General features: G+C 37.5%; 1 protein-coding gene across 1 annotated transcript in view; it reads left to right on the top strand.

Moving 5' to 3' along the window:
• Positions 1–17,392, top strand: part of PAG1 (phosphoprotein membrane anchor with glycosphingolipid microdomains 1) — a 236,346-nt gene that overhangs the window by 141,089 nt on the left and 77,865 nt on the right. The window contains exon 4 of the mRNA XM_036740325.1: positions 5,263–5,329. The gene's annotated coding sequence lies outside the window, so the exon portion shown is untranslated. The remainder of the gene's footprint in view (positions 1–5,262; positions 5,330–17,392) is intronic.

The raw sequence follows: 17,392 nt of genomic DNA, 5'->3' as shown, positions 1-17,392 counted from the left end.
TCCCAAGGACACTTCTTAGTACGGGCCAACTTCGTCCTTGGCAGCCCAAGGCTTGGCCTTCCTGAGTCACTTTCTGCCCTCCTTGCCCTTTTGCTTCTTACTAGAGCTTCTCCCCTTTAACCTACTGGAGGAGGAGAATTGCACTTTTTTTTCCTTCCCATTTAGACCCTGAAAGGAAAGAAAAAGGAATATACAAACGATGACACCCCTATATCATCACTGTTTTATGCCACTCCCTTCTATGTGCCCCATAACCCAGCCAAGCCAGGAAAGTCATCGTTCCGATGTCTTGCTTTTATATCTTTGTTCATTCTGTCCCTTGTGTTGCCCTTTCCATTTGTCTTGGCTCTTTAAAATTCTTCCCATCCATCCTTCAAGGTCCGCCTAAATATCCCCTTCTCCATGAAACACATCCTGTTCCACCAAGTCAGGAACGATTGATTTTTCCTTTCTCAGACCTTGCATCTCACGACACATCTCGCATCTTTGTACCCTCTATGAATAGAGTCTATTAATTCTGCTCATCATTTATTACATACTTAAAAAGAAAAGCTGGTTATATATAACAGAGATTTGTATTTTCATATACAATGCTCTCTTTCTCTTCTACTTTGTATGCTGAAATGCTCATTTTATTTAGTGTTACATTCAAGATTTTTTAAAAAATCAAGATTCTTTTCATTATTATAGTTATCATAGCCATGTATAGCCATTGCATGTTTGCATACTTCTTGTGTCCTAAACTGCAATTAGATTGTAAACTTCTTGACTGCAGAGAAAATGCTTAATTATCACTGTAACTTACCCACTGCCTTGCCAAATGTTTTGCACATACTTTAGTATTTTATGATTTCAACATTGACAGGAGGAAGTTTGTGCTAATTATGACTGCAGTAGCATTATGTTAACTACACCAAACCAGATGATGACAGAACTTTAGCAAACTGGGCTGTCCCATTTTCTCTACAATCTGCAGATAGTATATCTGCAAAACTATCTCTGCTTCCTGTAGTATCAATATAAATGAAACACAAAGGACCATGAAGGTCTCTCAAGAGTTCATTGTTATTGTGGAGAACATGACAGGAACAAAATTGTTTTCCCAGTTGCCTTCAGTCCTCATGTAACATTGTTTATAAAGGGTTCATCTAATATGGAATGGTTTTCATCCTGAGAGTGAATTGCCATAGGTATCCTTTCACTGATGCAGATTATAATCATGCTGTGACTTAGTAGAAAACAGCTAGATGGTGCAGGGGATAGAGCACTGGGCTTGGAATCAGGAAGACTCATCTTCCTGAGTTCAAATCCAGCTTCAGACACTTAATCACTGTGTGACCCTAGGCAAGTCACTTAACCCTATTTGCCTAAGTTCTCTATCTGTTAAATGAGCTGAAGAAGGACATGGCAAACCACTCCAGAATCTTTGCCAAGAAAACCCTATAAAGGAGGTCACAAAGAATCGGACAAAATTGAAATGACCCAACAACCACATGACTTAGTAGATGATCTTCAAAAGTCACTGTCACCAAAAAACAGAACAAAACAAACAAAAAAACACAATGAGCCAACATAGGCCTCTCCAGATGTAATTAAATTGGTCCTGGAACCATAGATGCATGGTTGACCCATACTTTGTAAGTAATAGGTATATAAGGAAAGGCAGTGTATACAGTGAATAAAGAGCTGGTCTTGGAGTCAGAAAGACTGAAATCGAGTTCCAATTCTGATACATTCATATATACCAACATGTGACCCTAGGCAAGTCACATAACCCTCAGTTCCTCAGTCAGAACTGTAAGACCAAAGTTGCAGAAAAGCTAGATGTTCTGCATTGCTAGGGAAAATTTCCTCCTTAATGTAGTCACATTTGGATCCAAAAACAGTCTTAATATAAATCATGGCTTAATCTCATCATATAGAATGAAAGACTTAGATACAGCCAGGGGTGGGAGGCGTGCAGCCCCAAAGTCACGTGTGGCCCTCTAGTTCTTCAAGTGTGGCCCTTTGGCTGAATCCAGACTTCACAGAACAAGTTTGGATTCAGTGGAAGGGCTGCACTTGAGAACCTAGAGGACCACATGTGGCCTCAAGGCCACAGGTTCCCTAACCCTGGACTAGACAGTCTCTTGGCTCCCTAAGAGCTAGAAGCTCCATTAGAGCTAGAAACCATAACGTTCTCTGTTTATTAAAAGAGATCATGACTGAGAATATTACCCCTAGGATGAGGACCAGGTTAGCTACAGGAGAGATGAAAGACCATCAAGCTTCCCGAGCCTGGCACTGATTTAGAGTGAGAAATGGAATCCAGGAAGCCAAAGTCACAATGGCTTGTGCTATTAAAGGCACAAGCAGAAATTACTTTATGCTTTTCTTCTTTACTTTGTAATTTAGTCAACACTGATGGTCAAGACTAGCATCTTTAACCTAATGCCAGTTTGGCTGCAGAGGAAAGAGACGGCATGGGGCCTAGTATATTGTAAAATATATAATATTGAGGACCAATAATATACCATTTGAATAGATTACAAAATGGTAAACCAGCCTTCTCCTTCTTTATTGAGTCAGTATCACCCTAACATGCACTGTACATAGTTTCCTGTCCTTAGACAGCAGCCTGTGAAAAGAGATGATGTGTCAGATTCTCCTCAAACATGCCTACCTTGCAGTTTGTCGTAAGAATCTCGGGGCAACTTATGTTCTCTTTCTCTCAAGTGGGATATTATTAGAAAAGTTTTTCTTTCTTAAGGTCCTCTACATAAGCTAGTGGCATTTATAGGTTAAGCCTTGCTCTATTTTATAATGATAAAAAGACTTGTATGTGAGAGAACCCATTTTTCTTATTCTATTCAATTTTCTCAAACTTTCCATTCATTGTGTGCATAGACACTGGGGCATTAATCCTGACATCTTCACTGATATGTTTGTTAAGTTATGACTACTGACTCTTTGGCATTCCTGGAGGCAAACGTTTATTTTGACTTTTCTCACGTTGATCATATTTAATCCTAACAATCCTAATCTGTTTTTTGGTTATTTAAATCAGCATGGCATTTCCCAGTGATACTGCTTGGCTTTTCTTCACCCTTCACTGCCTTAAGCCCATCAGCCATCAGTGCTAAGTTACACGGTGAAAAAGAAAAGCATAAAGTAATTTCTGCTTGTGGCTTTAAGGGAAAGTATCCAGGTAGATGAAGAGTTCTTTCCATCTACCTAATTGTATATGAAAAGCTAAAAAATTTCTAGGTGAATTATTCCTAGCTTTGACATTAAAATTTGGGGGGGAAAACAACCTTTTATACTGGGATATGAATACCAAAGAAGTGTTTGACAACTTGTACAATCTTGCTAGTGTTTGGATTTTGTTATTTATCTTAGAGCATGAAGCAGAATAAAAATATTTGGGGCCTCTTGAAGAAATGCAACTGCTTAACATTCCCTTTTCTAACCTAACAATTCATTCAGAATAAAAATGAGTCAGCCTTATTACAAATGTATTTTATACAAATATTGGCAGGAAGCCAATATTTGCACTTGTAAAAATAAATAATAAAACTATTTTCAACATTATTGAGTTTCTCTAGGCAACTGTTTTCTAGATTCTGTCTTCCACTTTCCCACGCACTGCTGCACTTTCTTGCTTCAGAGTCTTACTGGTCCATCCTGAAATTAGATAGCTGGTTGATTGCTCTGTTTTCTTCCAATGGAGTTCTCTTCTTGACACACCTTTCACTGATCAACAGCATTAACCTAAACTGTGCATTAGGCTACTAAGTCACAGATTTATACTGTGTAAGAGTTTACAGGCTTTTTTCCTTACATTGTCTAAATACTAGAGGAAGGAATGAATGTCTCCACTACTACCAAAACAGTCTTACTTTTCATTTTATTTGCAAAGTGAGGAACAAAGCACAAACACTAGTTTGAGTTATATGGTAAATATGGTCCGTACTTTTTTGATGCGATAAATGTGAACAGTTGACTCCTATCCTGTGGGTTACTATAAATCCACTAATGAGAGTATTAGAGAATTGATGGTTATTCCTCTAAATTGACATTAAAATAATACTACATTGTAGAATCTTTTAAGAAATGTCATCATTTATGTGACTAAGAACAAAACTACCCGTAGCCTGTAAACCTGCCTATCACTTCCTAAAACTTCTTTGGAACCCATAAGCATATAAGACTTTGTAGAATTTTTTAATGCATCTTAACACCTGCAACTACTATAGGTGACAGCTACCAAGTGCCAAGATAGGACACCACCACTCTGGCCATTGATTTCCTTGTCATTTATGCATTTAGGGGTCATTTGTGGATCACATCGTAGTACAAAAGGTTGGGTTTTTTTCCCCAAAATTTAATGTCAAAGCCAAGAATCATTCACTTGGAAATTTTGCAGCTTATTATAAACAGTTAGCTAGATGTAAAGCATTCTTCTCTCTGGATATATTTTCCATTAAAGGCACAAGCAGAAATTACTTTACGCTTTTCTTCTTCTCATTGTAACTTAGTCAACACTGGTGGTCAAGACTAGCATCTTTAACCTAAGGCCAGAAAGGAGATGATTATCAGAGAGATTGTTGACATACCATATTAAGACTAGCACATTGTTCTCTTTTTAAAATTGTCCAAGGCTTCCTTTGGCATAACCAAAAAGAAAAAAAAGACATAAGAGACATGAATAAACGAATTCCCCAAACCTTTCCATTACCATTTGAAAATTTGGGTTGGGGTAGTTTGCTAATTGGTAGTTTGCTCTAAATCCCCAGGTATTCTCCAGTTATCCTTCAACAACATGCTCACAGAATTTGTGACATATTGAAGGTACCATTAAGTCACATTTCAATGTTAACCTTCAGTCCAGCACACCCCAAGGTCTGGAATATTCTTCATAGCAACTAGGGTGGAAATATAGATTTTTCTGATATCCTTAATCCCAAGCTGCCCTAGAATTGGTTGGAATTGTTAACTTGAAATGTGTCAAACAAGCTTTTTCTTAGCGAGAGTTACTAAAACCATTCCATCTATTTTTGAGAAAAGTAGCATTTCTAGAAAGACACCCTAGATAAATTAAGAACAAGTTTCTTATTTGTCAGAATTTGTACTTTAGGAGAGGAAAAAAATCTGGCTTCAGATCAATGAAATGCTATCATTTGCAAAGGAAGTGGAAGAGAATATACAGAAATGTTTTGGTGTTGTAATGAATAGTATACATGATGTAGTTTTTCACATTAAAAATTATTCATTTTTTTTCAGCACGTTTCAATGATTGGATTCTGTCAGAGGAAGGATTACATGAATTCAGCTTCCCAAAACAACACTGGTGAGAGTAATTTATATATTAATAAAATGATAGCGGTTGTTATACTGTCATCTGTGGTAAATGTGACCACATAAGTGATATTCTAATATGTTTGACAAGTCAAGTCAGCAAGCATTTATTAAGTACCTGCTATATACCAGCTACTGTTGTAAATTCTGAGAATGCAAAGAAAGGAACCAAGAAAACTCCCTCCCCCCCAAAAATAACAATTTTTTCTCTCAGAGAGCTCATAGTCCAGTAAGCGAGATACCATGCAAACAATTGTAACAAATAAGATATATACTGAATAAACTGAAGATAATCTCAGAGGGAAAGAACTAAGGCAAAGGAAGCCTGGGAAAGGCTTCTTGATTTATGCATACCTATGTAATAAAATGTTATTTCTAGTAAATTAGCTTTTAAAAATAAGTATTTCACGCTAATGAGCTTTTTATATCATATGATACATAGTGCTAACAAATGTAGTGCATTTATTAATAGTTAATAGAATCTGTAGTAATTTAAGTGATATTTTAATTTTGTCCCTAATAAAAGTTTATACGTCTAATTATACTTCATGACTATTAAGCATTACCAAATGCTGCTTAGGGGAGCCAAATATTGACTTTGTGTTTGTATATGATTAAGGAATCATTCATCTGGTTGAATTTATTTCAAGCCTGTGGAATGAAAGAGATAATCCACATAGATTATTTCATCCCTGGATTTTGATTACAGGCATAGCAAAAGAAGAAAGCATGTGACATATAAGTAAGCCTGGTAGTGAGAGCTCTGAAGCAGAATAAGAAGAGAGTGTTATGTGTTGATGAGGATGGGGAGGGGGGGATGTGGGGATGAGGATGGGGATGTTTTAGGGAGGCGGTGGGGAACCTACTACTTCAAGGCCACATGTGGCCTTCTAGGTCCTTGGGTGCATCCTTTTGACTGAGTCCAAGTTTTACAGAAATCCTCTGAAGAGAATGTACTGAATATTTTTAAGGCCATTCTGTAGTCCTTTTAATATCTTTATGGCATCACTATAGCACTTTAGAAGTAGCTTGGTGCAGTGGATAGAGCACTGGGCCTGGAATCAGGAAGATCCCTTGAGTTATCAACACTGTCTCACTCTCTAAATTACCTTATATTTTGCATTTGCTTACTTGTGTATATATACACAAATTTTGTACCTATGTACCCTCTGTCACCTCCCATAGAATGTAAGCTCCAATGACAAGAGATTTTTTTTGTCTTTTTTAAATAGTATTATATTTTTCCCCAATTATATGTCAAGACAATTTTTAGCATTCATTTTTACAAAATTTTGAGTTCCAAATTTTTCTCCCTCCTTATACATGTAAAACATTTCCATATTAGTCACAGTTATGAAAGAAGAAACATATCAAAAGGGAAAAAGCCATGAAAAAAAATAAAGTGAATGAAAAAAGTATGCTTTGATCTGCATTCAGAGTCCATTGGTTCTTTTTCTGGATGTGGACAGCATTTTCCTTCATGAGTCCTTTGTACTTGTCTTGGATTCTTGTGTTGCTGAGAAGAGCCAAGTCATTCATAGTTGATCATCATACAATGTTGCTGTTACTGTGTGTAATGTTTTCCTGGTTCTGCTCATTTCACTTTGCATCAGTTCATACAAATCTTTCCAGTTTGTACAAATCTGAAATCTGCCTGGCCATCATTTCTTATTGCACAATAGTATTCCTTTACATTCATATACCATAATTTGTTCAGCCATTCCCTAATTGATGAGTGTCCCCTCAATTTCCAATATTTTGCTACCACGAAAAGACCTGCGGTCCTTTTTCCTTTCTTATGATCTCTTTGGGATGCAGAACCAGTAGTGGTATTGCTGGATTAAATGGTATGCACAGTTTCATTACCCTTTGGGAATAGTTCCAAATTGCTCTCAGAATGGTTGGATCAGGTCACAACTCCACCAACAATGCATTAGTGTCCCAATTTTCGCATGTACTCTGCAACATTCATCATTTTCTTTTTTTGTCACATTAGCCAATCTGATAGGTGTGAGGTGATACATCAGAGTTGTTTTAATTTGCATTTCTCTAATCAAAAGTGATTTAGATCACTTCTTCATATGCCTATAGAAGGCTTTGGTTTCTTCATCTGAAAACTGCCTGTTCATATCCTTTGACCTTTTATCAGTTGGGGAATGGATTATATTCTTGTAATCAGTTCTCTGTATATTTGAGAAATGAGACCTTTATCAGAGACATTTGCTATAAAGATTGTTTCCCAGCTTTCTGCTTTCCTTCTTGGCTGCATTGGTTCTGTTTGTGCAGAAGCCTTTCTTTGTATCCTTTGCACTTACAACAGTGCCTGGTACATAGTAGCTGCCTAATAAATGCTCATTTACTTTACAGCAGAGCATGATCTCTGGCAAGACCTCTCAAGATGTCATGGCATCAGGTCTGAACCTGGTGACAGATGATATTATCAGTATATATTTTATATATGTCATTTGGAGACCAGCCCAGCCAAGTTTGAAGACATCTATCACAATAGCTTTGGCCAAGTGATGAATTTCTTTGGCCACACATTTTCATGAGGACCTTTTACTATTGGGATCTTCCTCAATGGTGGAAATAACCACAATGTTAAACCCACATACATTTTAAAAATAAAGCATTTTATTCCACATTGTAATGTAGAATAAATACAATGTAGAGCTGCTAGAAGTTACATTACTAACAATAGCTTTTTGTGGGAAATTTTAATATCCTAACATAAAAAGTTGACCAGAATGTGCACACCAAGTATTAGGGAAAAAACCAGAAATATCACATCTTTTAAAAAAAATTTCCACTTAAGTAATTACTTAATTTTATTATCCAAAGTAGGAAACAAGATGATATTTTCTCCAGACTTCTTAGTTACAAACTCCCTGAAAATTAGTGTTGCTGTTCAAAATGTATTCTCAGAGTTTGTTAAATGTTTTATATTCTTCCACTGTTGAATAGAGAGGTAAAGTAAGGATGGAGAAAGTATGGAGAAGCTTACATTTCATGACATTTATTTGGGCACAGGATCAAAGTATGTAATTTGTTAAAAGCTGACTAGGTTTGGCAGCAGTTACCATGATGACTTTCTTTGCTACAGAGAAAACCAAAATGTATCTGTATCTATATATGTATTTCAATTTAAATGTCAACGGTTCTTTTAGTGGACAAGAATTACTTTTGAAGATATTTACACCCATATGAGGAATGAAAATATTTTTAAATTCTTAGTGATTTCATTCAATGCCCTGCCATCACTATTTTCTGAGAATTAACCAAATTGTACTGAGTACTAACCGTATAGAGTAACAAATTGACATATAAATTTCTGAGGGTACCCTTGATTGTCTAAAAAAAGACTATATTTTACTTCCTTTGGGAAATATGGCTACTTAGATATATCTGAGTAGTAATGTCAACTGAAAGAAAGAAACTAAAGGAAAATATCTAACTCTTTGCAAATAAAGTTTCATCAGTATTTCTTTACAAAGGAATTTGCTAAAAACTGCTTTAAGTATATAAAACATTAAATGATATTTTAAAGGGAGACTTGAAAGATTGAAATGAAGTAAAGAATTCCCTTAGAATCCAATTAGGGTGGCATAATACTTATTACAATCATGGGATTCTAGGTCTGTGAGGGATCTCAGAAACTTATCCAGCTATTTTCTATATTAGAGTATATCCTATTTTATCCCACTTCACACCCTCACCATGATCTCAAAGCTTGAAAGCATACATTGTTCAAATACTCGCCATAGTCCTTTGCTAGGTGTCATAGCATATCACTGGATTTAAAGTTCAGAGAGAACTTAGAAGTCCCTTAGTCTTAACTCTTTGTTTTATATAAAACTGAGACCCATAAGGTTTACACAGTGTACTCTAATAAGTTACAAAATAAGATAGTGATTACATAAAGCTATTTAAAGATGCATAATAGTCTATTTTCATATTCAAGGGAGTTATGTTTCTGGAAGATTGTGTGAATATAGTTTAGTACTTTACCAAATGAAAAAAAAAATGAGTTAGAAGGATGAACACAGGCATTGCCCAAGGCAGAGCCAAGATGGTGAAAAAACAGCAGCAACCCAGCTGAACCTTCCCAGAATTCCCCTCCAAACAACTTTAAAATAACTACTCCAATCAAATTTTGGAGCAGCAGAACCAATGAAAGGCCAGGGTGAAATATTTTTCTAGCTTAAGACAATTTAGGAGCTCAGACGTCTGTGATACTGGGGTAGGAGAGAGCCTGGAGTGGGGCAAGAGCACCAGTGTGGGTCTTGCAGGCAGCTATCACAGCAGTGGCAGCAGCAACAGCTATAAAACCCTCAGCTCAGAGGCAGTGAGGGAGTTACATGGCTGGCCGGAAAGAGATTACAGGGGACCCTTTTTTGGAACTGGGTATAGCTGGTACTATTTGGCAATTCTGTTGCTCGTAAGCAGTCCTGAGATTCAGTTCCCTGGAACAGAGGATGACTTGTGATCGGTCATAGGGAATCAGGGACTATGATCACTGTTCCATGGCCCTGAGGACTGTCAGCACTTGTAGATCTAAGAGATCAGGGATCCTTCCTGGGTAAAAACCAGTGTACAGATGGGAAGAGCAGTGACCATGCCTCTCCCTAGATCACATCACCTTGGAAGCACCAAAAACTTGCAGACCCCAAGAACTAGCTCTTAAAAGAGCAGCACAAAAAAAGCATAAACCTTGGTATAGTGTCCCCCTACCCCTAGGTAAACAAAATCCAACTTGAACATAAAGTTCAAAGTGAAGAAATAGGGTAGAAAAATGAGCAAACAACAATAACAAAAAGAAAAAGGAGTGGAGGGCTTGGAACATGATATCCCAGAAGACGAAGAGGCTAGGATTATAGCCAACAATAACTTACCCAGCAAAACTTGAGTATAATCCTTCAGGGGGAAAAAAAATATTTAATGAAATAGAGGACTTTCAAGCATTCCTGATGAAAACACCAGAGCCAAATAGAAAATCTGACATTAAAATATGGTACTCAAGAGAAGCACCAAAAGGTAAACATGAAAAAGTAATCATAAAAGACTCAGTAAAGTTAAACTGTTTATATTCCTATATGGGAAGATGATACATGCAACTTCTAAGATCTTTAGCCTTATTGGGGCAGTTAGGAGTCTACATAGACAAAGGGCATGTGTGAGAGTCAGTTAAGTTGCGACGATCTCCAAAAAAATAATAAAGGGGTGAGAAAGAGGGATCTTATCCAATAGGGAAATAAGTGTGGAAAGGAATAGAAGATATGGGGGAGTCATTGTGGGGGAGATAATTAAAGGGAGGGAGGATTAAGGGAAGCAGTGGTCAGAAACAAAACAGACTTTTGAGGGGGGGGCTGGATAAAAAGAGAGACTGATAATCAAAAGAAAAACGACGAAGGGAAAGACACAACAATCATAACTGTGAATGTGAATGGGATGAGCTAACCCAGAAAATGGAAGCAGAGAGCAGCATAAATTAGAAACCAGAGTCCAACAATTTGTTTGTGTACAAGAGACACACTTGAAACAGACACAACAGTTAAATTAAAGGGCTAGAGCAGAATCTATTATACTTCAGCTAAAGTAAAAAGGTCAGGGCATGATCTCAGAGAAAGCAAAAGCAAAAATAGACCTAATTTAAAAAGATAACCAGGGAAAATACACATTGCTAAAAGGTACCATAGACAATGAAATAATATTAAAAAATGTTACAGCGAGTTTCTCTTAATAAAGGCCTCATTTCTCAAATATGAAAGGAACTGAGTCAAATTTATAAAAATAAGAGCCATTCCCCAACTAACAAATGGTGAAAGGATATGAACAGGCAGTTTATAGAAGAAGAAATCAAAGCTGTTTATAGTCACATGAAAAAATGCTTTAAATCACTATTGATTAGAGAAGTGCAAATTAAAACAACTCTGAGGTGCCATCTCATACCTCTTAGACATGACAGATGTCAGAGGGAATGAGAAAAAACAGGTACATTAATAAACTGTTGGTAGAATTGACTAGTACAGCCATTCTGGTGAACAGTTTGGAACTATGCCCAGAGGGCTATAAAATTGGGCATATCTTTGACCCAGCAATAAAACTACTCGGTCTGTACCCCAAAGAGATTGAAGAAAGAAAAAGGAAAAGTACATATGTAGAAAAAATATTTATAGCAGTTCTTTTGTGATGGCAAAGAATTAGAAATTGAGGGGATGTTAATCGATTTGGGAATGGCTGAACAAGTTATGGCATGTTATTGTGATGGAGTACTATTGTATAAGAAATGACAAAGGGGATGGTTTCAGAAAAAATTTAAGACCTCTATGAACTGATACAAAGTAAAGTGAGACGAACAAAGAGATCGTTGTGCACACTAACAGTAATGATGTAATGATAATCAACTGGGAAAGCCTTAGCTACTCTGACCCTTGAAACAGTTAGAGATGATTCCAAATGACTCATGATTAAAAAATACTGATTAACTTTAAGTGCAAATTGAAGTATAATTTTCTCACTTTTTAAATTTTGTTTTTGCCCTATGGCTAATATGGACATATCTTTTGCATATTTCATATGTACAATTAGTTAATTCCATTTCGCTTGCCTGCTCAGTGGGTACAGGAGGCATCAAAAGGTAGAAGAGAATTTAGAATTCAAAATCTAACCAGAAAAAAATGCCAAAAATAAAAAAAATTTAAAAGATGAACCTATTATATAGTATTAGGCTACATCTGATTGATGGCCATATCATGACTGGTCTAGAAAACTAAAAGTCACATTTGCATTTGTAACAACTGTCCTGTCACATTTTAATAAATTGAAGGACAATTAAATCTTCCTCCAAAATGTCAGTACATTTTTTGTAGAATTATATTGCTGTTGCATAGGGCATCCCAAAGATCTTAGTGAAGTTGTAAGCTTCATAAGTGTAACCGCTACAAACATAAAAAGTATTTGAAAGGTTGATTATTAAAATTTAAAAATATATTCTAATTAAAATTCTTCACAACCACTGTCTTGGGCCTTACATCACTCTAGCTGATTTTCAAACTTTCTAAAAACTTTTATTAGCTGCTGCTCAGTGACTGAAGAGATTACATTTACAATCCTAGCCTTAAGATCATACAGAGAATGAGTTTTTGAAACATACATGTCAATTCTGATGTGACCCACAAGAAAAAAATCTAATGGAAATAGATCAGGTGACTAAGGTGGCCAAGCAAGAAGACCTTCAATTGATTTGAGAAAGTATCATCAAAAAACTGTTAGACAGGCAATGCAAAATAACAGGGTACTCTGTCTTGTTAAAATTAAAATTCAAAATTTGTAATTCCAAATTCACAAATTTAAATAAATGCAAAGATTTAAAGAATTAACCTTTCAGATGTTGTTGTTTGTAAGTTTGCAATCTTTCTATTTCTGAAGTTATCACTTTTGGGGACACCTTGTATATACAGTATGCTATTGTCCATAAAATGAATGCTGTAATAATAAATAGTTTATCTTTTTAAAAATATATTTCTGGAGAATGACATATTTTATTCTATAGAGTAGTGGTTCTCAAAGTGTGGATCAGGGACCCCTGTGGATCCCTGACACCCTTTGAGGGCATCCATGAGGTCGGAACTATTTTCAGTCAGTCAGTTTATCTCCAGCATTTATTAAGCTCTTACTGTGTGCCAGGCACTTTCTAAGTGCTGAGAATAGAAATAGAAGCAGAAACAAAGGCAGTCCCTGCCGTCACATTCTAATGGGGAAGATAACACAAAAAGCACTAAAAGTTTAGGGCAGTGCAGAAAAGTAGGTATCTGGGGTAGCCAGGTAGAGAAAGTCCAGTGGAGATGAATCAGCTATGCAGCCTGGAGAGAAAGAAAGGTAATACCAGGACATAATACTAAGTCATTTTAATTTCTAATGTGGCAAATATCAATAGACATAACCTGTATAAACAAAAGCTCTTTGGTGGGTACTCAATTTTTAAGATTAGGAGTCCTGGGACCAAAAAGTATGAGACCACAGCCACAGTGTAACATGATAGGGCAAATAATAGACTTTGAATATATTATTGAATGGAAACTTGGCATTGTCAGTCTCTGTATCTTTATGAATTGTTTCAGGTTTGAGGCACACATTTTGGAAGGTGATGTGTCTGTCTGGGGTATAATATTTGCCATTGTGAATATTCCTTCCAACAATGCAGGCCTCACTCTTTCTTGTCATTTATTAGGTGGTTTCTGACATTTGCTGTGGCCAAAAAAGTTCATTACCAACCTGGTAATGAACTGCTATGAACTTAATTATAATGGTCCTCAGAAAACAGACATACAGTCCCATCACTGAGCCCAATGTTTTCTGTTCTATCTTGTGTTTCCTAAATGATTAACAATGTGTATATGTGTGTATATGTATGAATGTATTTATACCAGCCCTAATACCTTCCTCTAATCAGCATGTCTTTCCAACCTAAACCAAGATAGAGTGAGTATCTGACCATTGAGAGTTTAGATTTAGGAGGTGGAGCCAAGATGGTGGCTGGAAAGCAGGGACTTGCTTAAGCTCCACCCCCCCAGGTCCAAACTCCTATAAAAATGGCTCTGAACAAATTCTAGAACTGCAGAACCCACTAAATAGCAGGCGGAAGCAGTGCTCCGGCCCATGACAGCCTGGATAGTTGCTGGGTAAGCTCTATCACACGAGCTGGTAGTGGAGCTGAGCAGAGGCCAGCGTGGGCTGCGCCCAGACCAACCAGACTGGGAGCTGGGCAGAACAGGCCGTAGTGCCCTGAATCAGTGAGCTGCCGCAGTTACCAGACTTCTAACCCACAAATGCCAAACACAACAGAGCAGGTTAGTGGGGAAAAAAACTGCTGGGACAGAGTGAAAGGAGTTCAGGGTCAGCCACCGCCCTGGGGGCAGCAGAGGTGGTGCAGCTCTGAGGCTGCTTCCAGAGCTACAGCTGCAGGTGCCTCTGGCCGCAGGCCCACCTGGTGGGAGGAATTAAGTGGTGGATCAGAGTGGGAGTGCAGAGCCTGCTTCAATCTGAGTCGTGGTCCGGGTTGGCGGTTCTTAGGGAAGGAGGAGCGCTAGTGTGGCAGAGCTTGCTGTGTAGAAGTAACTCTGAAAACAGCAGCATAACCCCTCAAGCTTGGGACAAGATACTCTCTACGCTACAAGCAGTCATACCCCGACAAAAGGTGCAAGGGTCAAATAGTTGGCTGGGAACATGAACAGGCAGCGAAAACAGTCTCAGATTCAGACTCAGACTTTGGAATCTTTCTTTGGTGACAAAGAAGACCAAAACATACAGCCAGAAGAAGTCAACAAAGTCAAAGAGCCTACATCAAAAGCCTCCAAGAAAAACATGAATTGGTCTCAGGCCATGGAAGTGCTCAAAAAGGATTTGGAAAAGCAAGTTAGAGAAGTAGAGGAAAAATTGGGAAAAGAAATGAGAGTGCTACAAGAAAACCATGAAAAACAAGTCAATGACTTGCTAAAGGAGACCCAAAAAATACTGAAGAAAATAACACCTTAAAAAATAGACTAGGGAGCTCTGAGCCATAGCAGGAGTGGCGCGTGACTCGGCTAGCCGTTGTGAGCACCCCAGCTGAACACTCAGATGGTGATAACTATGAATTGTATTTGTAAAGCAGATGTAAAGTACCCGGGCTTGCAGCATTGTGTGAGCTGGTTGTTGTTGGCTTTACACCCCCACAGCAGCTGCTAGCTGTATTGTTGAAACAAATGGCGTCACAAACAGTATCTGCATTTTAAAAGGAGCAGAAATGCCTTCCGACAGACTTCAGAGAAAAAGCAAAGAATGGTATTCCTGAAGATTTGGCAGGAGCGGCTGGTGAGGAGAAGGAGGAAGCAGACAGTGGCCGCCAACATATTGACCCAGACAGAGCAGAAGACTGCCTCCATGTGGGTCTTGGTGGCAGAAACTGCCCATTTACTGCTGGGAAGAATCTGGACAGATCCATTTGGCAATCACTTTAAGGCTGCCAATGCTGGAACTGAAGCAACAAACAAGCAATCAAACACATAAATATGTGAATAAATGAGTGAAATTGCAAAAAAAGCAAAACAAAACAAAAAAAAAACAGACTAACTCAAATGGCAAAAGAGCTCCAAAAAGCCAATGAGGAGAAGAATGCCTTGAAAGGCAGAATCACCCAAATGGAAGAGGAGGTCCAAAAGACCACTGAAGAAAATACTACCTTAAAAATTACATTGGAGCAAGTGGAAGCTAGTGACTTGATGAGAAATCAAGATATTATAAAACAGAACCATAGGAATGAAAAAGTGGAAGACAATGTGAAATATCTCATTGGAAAAACCACTGACCTGGAAAATAGATCCAGGAGACATAATTTAAAAATTATTAGACTACCTGAAAGCCATGATCAATAAGAGAGCCTAGATATCATCTTTCAAGAAATTTATCAAGGAGAACTGCCCTGATATTCTAGAGCTAGAGGGTAAAATAGAAATTGAAAGAATCCACTGATCACCTCCTGAAAAAGATCCCAAAAAGAAAACTCCTAGGAATATTGTCACCAAATTCCAGAGCTCCCAGATCAAGGAGAAAATACTGCAAGCATCCAGAAAGAAACAATTTGAGTGTTGTGGAAATACAATCAGGATAACACAAGATCTAGCAGCTTGTACATTAAGGGATCAAAGGTCTTGGAATATGATATTCTGGAGGTCAATGGAGCTAGGATTAAAATGAAGAATCACCTACCCAGCAAAACTAAGTATCATGCTTCAAGGCAAAATATGGATTTTCAAATAAAATAGAGGACTTTCAAGCTTTCTCAGTGAAAAGACCAGAGATAAATAGAAAATTTGACTTTCAAACAGAAGAATCAAAGGGAAGCATGAAAAGGTAAACAAGAAAGAAAAATCATAAGGTACTTACTAAAGTTGAACTGTTTTATTTACATTCCTATATGGAAAGATGATGTGTCTAATTCATGAGTTCATGAGACCTCAGTATTAGGGTAGCTGAAGGGACTATATATATATATATATCTATATATATATATATATATATATATATATATATATATATATATATATACATATATATGGAGAGAGAGAGAGAGAGAGAGAGAGGGCACAGGGTGAGTTGAATATGAAGGTATGATATCTAAAAAAATAAAATCAAATTAAGGGAGGAGAGAGGAATGTATTAAAAGAGGGAGAAAGGGAGAGATAGAATGGGGTAAATTATCTCACATAAAAGTGGCAAGGAAAAGCAGTTCTGTTGTAAGGGAAGAGGGGGCAGATGAGGGGGAATGAGTCAGATTTGACTTGAGGAGGGAATAACATGCACACTCAATTGGGTGTCTTACCCCACAGGAAAGAAGGAGGAAGGGGATAAAAAAAAGGGGGGGGGCAATGATATAAGGGAGGGCAGATGGGGGAGGAGGTAATCAAAAACAAACACTTTCAAAAAGGGATAGGGTCAAGGGAGAAAATTGAATAAAGGGGGACAGGATAGGAGGGAGCAAAATATAGTTAGTCTTTCACAACATGAGTGTTGTGGAAGGGTTTTGCAAAATGATACACGTGTGGCCTATGTTGAATTGCTTGCCTTCTTAGGAAGGGTGGGTGGGGAGAGAAGAGGGGAGAGAATTTGGAACTCAAAGTTTTAAAAGCAGATATTCAAAAAAATAAGTTATTTTCACATGCAACTGGGAAATAAGATGTGCAGGCAATGGGGCATAGAAATCTAACTAGCCCTATAAGAGAGTAAGGGAAAAGGGGATGGGGAGGAGTGGGGTGACAGAAGGGAGGGCTGACTGGGGAATGGGGCAATCAGAATATATTCCATCTTGGAGTAGGGGGGGAGGGTAGAAATGGGGAGAAAATCTGTAATTCAAAGTCATGTGGAGAGTTTAGATTCAGAGCATGGATTGGCAAAAATCAGAAGAATGTCATTTTGTGACACATGAAAATTATATGAAATTCAGGTTTCAATATCCATAAATATATTTTTATGGGAACACAGCCATGTTCATGCATTTATATATTATCTATAGCTGCTT

This window comes from Trichosurus vulpecula, chromosome 1 (genome assembly GCF_011100635.1).
Source record: "Trichosurus vulpecula isolate mTriVul1 chromosome 1, mTriVul1.pri, whole genome shotgun sequence".
Classification (NCBI taxonomy): Eukaryota; Metazoa; Chordata; class Mammalia; order Diprotodontia; family Phalangeridae; genus Trichosurus; species Trichosurus vulpecula.
This window is presented reverse-complemented; position numbering and strand designations above follow the sequence as displayed.